The sequence below is a fragment of the Magnolia sinica genome, chromosome 1, assembly GCF_029962835.1.
Source record: "Magnolia sinica isolate HGM2019 chromosome 1, MsV1, whole genome shotgun sequence".
NCBI classification, from domain to species: Eukaryota; Viridiplantae; Streptophyta; class Magnoliopsida; order Magnoliales; family Magnoliaceae; genus Magnolia; species Magnolia sinica.
The window spans coordinates 46215048-46221047 of record NC_080573.1 but is presented as its reverse complement, the minus strand read 5'-3'; positions in this window follow the sequence as shown (position 1 = coordinate 46221047).

The window sequence follows — 6000 nt, the reverse complement described above, 5'->3', positions numbered from 1 at the left end:
AACTTAGTCGTAATCAATAATTGGCCTATATATAGCGAAGTCCATAGAAGGTCAGCAGATCTAATCTGCAACATGAGGATTAGTCCTCAACGGTGGATATACCAAATCTGATACCACCGATCCTTCCATCTACGGTGATGATGTACTCTCCTCAAATTAATGATGGGCCTAGATGGTCCACTCATATCAAGAATGGGCCTAAGATCAAGAAGTGGGCTTCCTTACCCATCCCATCATGTACCAATCTGGGCTTCCTAAGGCCCAATAAGCACGAGATGGGCTCTATAAGTCATAGTGGAAGTACAATACATAATGGGGGCCCAACAGTTTGGGGTTAGCCCAATAAGGTGAGATGAGTCACCACTAAGGGTTCAACAATTTGGGTTAGCCCACTAAGGGAAGATAAGAATGGGCCTAATACAATCACAATGGGTCTCATACAATCTCAAGGGGCTTGTATCATGATGTTATACTAGCATGTACCCATAGTCGGCATCGATAATCGGCCTATACACAAGGCGGGGTATATAGATAGACAACAGACCCGTAATATGAATGTCGGTCCTCAATTGTGGATACAACAAATCTGATAGCACGGATCACTCCGTCTACGATGATGATGAACTCTCCTCATATCAAGGTTGGGCTTAGGTGGCCTACCTATAATCCTAAGGATCCGGAACGGGCTTCCTTCACCATACTATCATATGGCCTACTAGATGCCCTAGAGGGCCCAAATAAGTCTTAGATGGACTCAAAGATTAAAAGAAATAATCGTACAAGCAACCAATGGGGGCCCAACATTATGGGTTAGCCCAATATAAATAGATGGGTCATGCAAACATCAATGGGGTCCAATGATTTGAGTCAACCCTCTTAGAGAAGGATGAGAATAGGCCTAATAAAGGCGTAAGGGAAGGTCACAATGTAGACATTTAACCATCATTGCCAATCAATGTGGACATTTAACCAACATTGCTCCCAAGAAATGACCCACATAGAGCCTAATATATAGTAGGACCATGGCTTCACACAAGGGCCTCATACACAATATAATGGGCCCCACACAAGGGCCTAATAAAACAGCCCATAGCCGTCATAATGGCTGAAAAATAAATGGGCTTCACTCATATTGTCTCGTACATCAATATTGGGCCTCTTGGGTCAGCCCATAGCCCACATACATCAAGATGGGCCACATGGGGCAGCCCAAAGCCCGGCAAAATGCTAAGATAAGCTATGTCTAGTTCATCCAACATGGTGGGCTTCTTTGGGCAGCCCATAGGCTCAACAAATATAGCTGGGCTAAGTGTACAATATACCCAGTATAGTGGTTTACAACTCAGCCCATGAAGTCTAGCATAATGGATAGATAACACCTTACCAATAGGAATTCTAAGGCTAGATATTCAGCCCATCTAGCCCATTAAACATCTAGAAAATCTGGGCAATCTGGCCCTTATACAATGAGGTGAAATGTGGGCCTAAAAAGGCATCAAAGGGCCCAAGTTCTGCTCAACTAGGAGGTGAGCCTACTGCTGGACTTTTGGGCCAGCAGCAGTCCAGTCAATCTGGAAGTTCAAGGGCTGGATGGCTGAGATTAAAACACACATCAAATGGGTCCCACAAATACATCACAATGGGCCTCACCAAATGGGCCACAAAACATCACAATGGGCCTCACCAAATGGGCTACAAAAATATCACAATAGCCTTACTCATGAGCCATAAATACATCACATTGGCCTTATGGGGCAGCCCATAATCCAGCAAAATAGATGGGCCACATGTACAATATATACCTCAAGGTGGGCCTGCAAGATGGGCCTTAACTACATCACATTGGGCCTCACTAAATGGGCCTCTCATACATCATAATAGGCCATATATTCATCACATTGGGCCTCACACATGGGCCTATGGGCTAAGCATAGGGGATGGATTGTAAGTGCATCACACACATCATAGTGGGCTTGATGGGGCAACCCACATAGCCCAGAAAATAAATGGGCAACAAGGTCAATATACACATCAAGGTGGGCCTCACAAATCAGCCCAATGGTCCAAAAAAATAGGTGAACAGAGTGCCTACAATACATACATCAATGTGGGCCTGTTGCACCACAAAATGGGCCTCATGAGGCAGCCCATGGTTCAACCAAAATAGATGGGCAGCAATGTACAACATACATCTTGGTGGGCCCTGCACATTCCAAACGGGCTGCACATATGGGCCACACAAACATCATATATCATGGCGGGTCCCACGTCCAGGCAGTGGGCTGTGAGGACGTGCAACACATACATCTTGGTGGGCCTCACCATCCAAAGGGTGGACAGATGGCTAGATATACAGCACATACATCCTGGAGTGGCCCACGCAGCACCGTCTAGATGGACGGCCAGGTACAGAGTACATACATCAAGGAGGGCCCCACCCAGCAGAACGTCCAGATGGACAGCTGGATATAGAATACATTTACCAAAGAGGCCCCCCACATGGCATCGTCCAAATGAACGGTGCAATATAGAATACATATATCAGGGTGGGCCCCACCCCTCACACATGTAGCATGTGTGGGGTGGTCCAACACCCTGAAAACGGACGGCATGGAGAAACACATACATCACAGCTGGCTTCATTCAGCACCGTCCAGCGATGGACGGTGTGGATACAAAATACATACATCAAGGTGGGTCCCACCTGCCCACACGTGCAGCATGTGTGGGGTGGGCCCCACCTGCTGCTAGGTGGACGGTTGGGGTCCACCATCCCAGCTTGTTGGGCGGACGGCTGGGATGAATCCCACACATCACATGGCCCCACACATGGATGGGCTATATACATCAAGGTGGGTCCACACGTGTGGGACCCACCAGCTTGAGATATCAAGCTGATATCTGAGTTTTTTCTTCTGTTCAGGTCTGTCCAAGCGGACAGGCAGGTGGCCTGCTGCTGGACGTCAACAAGGTGGGCCCCATACGTGGGTGGCGTGGATGAAACACTTACATCAGTGGGTCCCACGTGCATGTGGCCCACTTGAATCAAGTTGGTATATGTGTTTTCCCATCGTCTAGACCTGCTGGACAGTGGGACAAAACATGCATTAAGTGGGTCCCACGTCCACGTGGCCCATTGGTGGACAGCAAGGTGGCTGCCACTGATGGACGGTGTGGATCTAATCCACTCATCAAGGTGGGCTGCAACAGGAAACGAGAGAGAGAGAGAGAGAGAGAGAGAGAGAGAGACACCCACCTGACTTTCTTCTTCTTCCCTTATGCTCTAATGCTCCTACGAAGCTTCCTCAATGGTGGAGATGACGATCTAAAGGTTGGATTGGTGAGGATCTAAGGTGGGAGAGGGCTGGATTTTTGGGATGGGTTGGACGTCCATGGGTCTTGCAATGGAGAATGATGAAGAAAGAGGGAGGGAGAGAGAGATAAGAGAGAGAGAGAGAGAGAGAGAGAGAGAGAGAGAGAGAGAAATCATGGCTTAAAATGATGATGTAAGGCCATCATTAATTTCTTGGTAAGGGGAGTGTTGACTTATGAGAAAAAGAGAGGAAATGATTACCTAGCATGGGGTGATGGCATCACCCCATGATGGCCTAGGAAATTATGTCATTGTAATAGGTGGGTCCCGCAACGTGTGGTCCACAACCATTATAATGCACGGGCCACATCTTATGATCTAAGCGTCGCATTAAGGCATGAGGCACGACAGTGGAACCGCGGTGATGATGCGGTCGCAATAGCATAGGTCTCGGGTTAAGTCGACTCGGGTTCACAGGCCGCAACTCAAGGTCGCTCATAAATGCTATCTACAAGTCGCGGGTCACCGGAATTTGACCGGAAGGACCACATGATCTTAAGGAGTGACAGGGTACTAGGACACAAGCCTAACAGTTGTTTCCATTAAATTAGGATGCTGAAAAAATCAGACTAACTACGCAGGCCACCACTTGAATTAGGAGACTTTTGGATGATTGCCTGTTGTTTTAGTGAGGTCCATCAGATGATTGTATAGGCATAGTTTTTATATTTTATTTTTAATTTTAAATCCCATCGTCATGATAAGGCTCAATTGATGAACAAATTGTGTAAAAATAATATAGTGGGACTTCCCCGTAGAAAAAAGAAAACCACCACCCAAAAATCTCCAATTCACATGGTGGCCTACGTGATAGTTAGATCGTCTTAATTTTCCAAACCTGTCAATTTCATTGTCATTCCCTACAATTAATCATTGTAGAATACCCTAATTCTACAAACATGGTGGAGGATATGAAGAGGAAAAGAGAGAATTTTGCATGGAGAACGTCTTGCATCTTTGGCGGAGACTTATATTACTTTGGGTCTCATCACCCACATGATAGATGATCTACATCAAGCGGGCCCCACCTAATGGAAGGTCCACATCAAAGGTGGGACCCACATAATAGATGGTGGACATTGGAGGTGGGACTACATGATGGAAGGTTGACATCAAAGATCAACCTACATGATGAATGATCCATATTATAGGTTGGACCCCCATGAAGGGTGGTCCATAGCAAAGGTGGGACCAATATGATGGATGGTGAACATAAAAGGTGGGTCCCACATGATGGATGGCCCACATCAAAATGTGGCCCTGCATGATGGACTATCCACATAAAGTGGACCCCACAAGATGGATGGTCCATAGCTAAGGTGAGACCCACATGATGGATGGTGGACATCAAAGGTGGGCCTGCATGATGAATAACCCATATTGAAGGTGCCCCCCCACATGAAGGGCCCACATCAAGGTGGGCCCACATAATGCACAATTCACATCAAAAGTGGACCCCATATGATGGATGGCCCACATCAAAGTGTGGCGCAGCATGGACCGTCCACATTAAGTGGGCCTTGTCACTTTGTGGACGATGGACATCAAAGGTGAGCCCATGTTAGGGCTATACATCGAGCCAAGTCGAGTCGTGGTGGGCCAAGCTTGGCTTGACTCGTCCATGCTATACTCGAGCTCGAGCTCACCCTCAAGCTCAACATTGAAGCTTGGCTTGTTTGTCAAAGCTTTCGAGTCGAGTTCGAGTCGAGTCGAGTTGAGTTTACCTCTGTAGGGTAAGGGAAAGAAAAAGAGAGAATGGGGACAAGTAGGGTCGGGTAGGGTTTTTTAGTAAAAACTTTTGAGTTTTAACTCTTTTTTTTTAATAACTTAAATATATATTATATATATTTAATATTAATATAATATATATAATATATATTATTAAAATATATTACTCGAGCCGAGTCGAGTCGAGTTCGAGTTGAGTCGAGTTGAAATACACCATGGTTGAACTTGGCTTGAACTCAACTCGAGCTTTAGTAAACAAGCTTGACTTGCCTTGAGTCGGCCTTTCAAGCCCAGTCAATCCGAGTTGAGTTGAGCCGAGTCGAGCGAGCTTTTCGAGCTAGCTTGATTCGTGTACAGCCCTAGCCCATGTGATGGATGGTCCACATCAAAGGTGAGCCCATATGATCGATGAATTGTTTTGAAGGTGAGGCCCGCATAATGAATAGTCCACATCAAAGGTGGCCCACATGATGGACGGAGTGGGCCTTACATGATGGATGGCCCACATTAAAGTGTGGCCCCTTGTGATGGGCAATCCACATCAAGTGGGCCCCACCTAAAGGGTGGTCTACATCCAAGGTCCCACATGATGGATGATGCATATCCAAAGTGGCCATGGACAATCCACATAGAAGGTGCTCCCCAGACGATGGATGGTGAACATCAAAAGCGGGCCCCACATGATGGACAACCCACTTTGAAGGTGGGGCCCACATGATGGACACATCACATGTGGATTCCATGTGATGAGTAATGGACAGTGAGGGGCCCCAAATAAAGGACAATTAGCATTGATGGTGGGCCCCACAGATGAATGACCTACATCAAGGTTGGCCCCACATAATGAACGGTCCACGTCAAAGATCATGCTCTAATGATGAATGGTCCACATCCAAGAT